Source organism: Elephantulus edwardii, unplaced genomic scaffold, assembly GCF_000299155.1.
Source record: "Elephantulus edwardii isolate Elephantulus edwardi_28Jun2011 unplaced genomic scaffold, EleEdw1.0 scaffold00084, whole genome shotgun sequence".
NCBI classification, from domain to species: Eukaryota; Metazoa; Chordata; class Mammalia; order Macroscelidea; family Macroscelididae; genus Elephantulus; species Elephantulus edwardii.
Window position 1 is genome coordinate 2002343 of NW_006399834.1, and position 801 is coordinate 2003143.

Consider the following 801-nt stretch of genomic DNA (forward strand, 5'->3'; position numbering starts at 1 on the left):
ATTGATTCAGTGACTGGGAAAATTGGGATGGGAGTGTCAGAGACAGTGCGATTGGCACAGGACAGAGCGGAGTTTAGGGCTGTTGTACATAGGATCGCTATGAGTCACAGGCAACTTGACGGCACATAACAACAACAACAACAACAACAACATGATGATATACTTGTCCTGATAGCTTTTAACACGCCATTTCTCTGTTTTCTAAACTTAATACATGTGAGATGAAATAATTTGTGAATTAAAATCTTATTTCCATTCATATAATTTTTCATTAAAAATTCTTAAGATGTCATCAAGTTTTAAACAAATTAAAGAAAAGTATTCATCATTCTTTTAATTCCTATCTTTTGATATTCCATCTCTGATTTTCTTTTCATCTTTCTATATTTGTATCATATACAGTCCAAACAAGAAGCATATGGCTTCAAATAATACAGAGAATTGATTTACAAAAAGCAATTTACAGGGATATACTTCTAAAAGAACAACATATTTAGTGCAGTAACCTAGGGTTTAATATCTTTTTGGTTCTAAGGAATCCAATATCTGGTGAGAAATAAGAAAATATCAGAAATTGAAAGAACTTAAACTAGATTTACAAACATGGGGTAGGAAATGATACTTGATAAAGAGACATATATAACATATAGCTAATGAAAGACAATCTCGCTGTGAGAATAATAGAGTTGACTTCACTCTCCTTCTACATCTAATCACCTTTTGAAGATCTCTACTGGCTGAACACTTCCAAAGCTATAGAGACTGGCTGGACCCTTCAGAAGTAGCATCATTTTTATAACT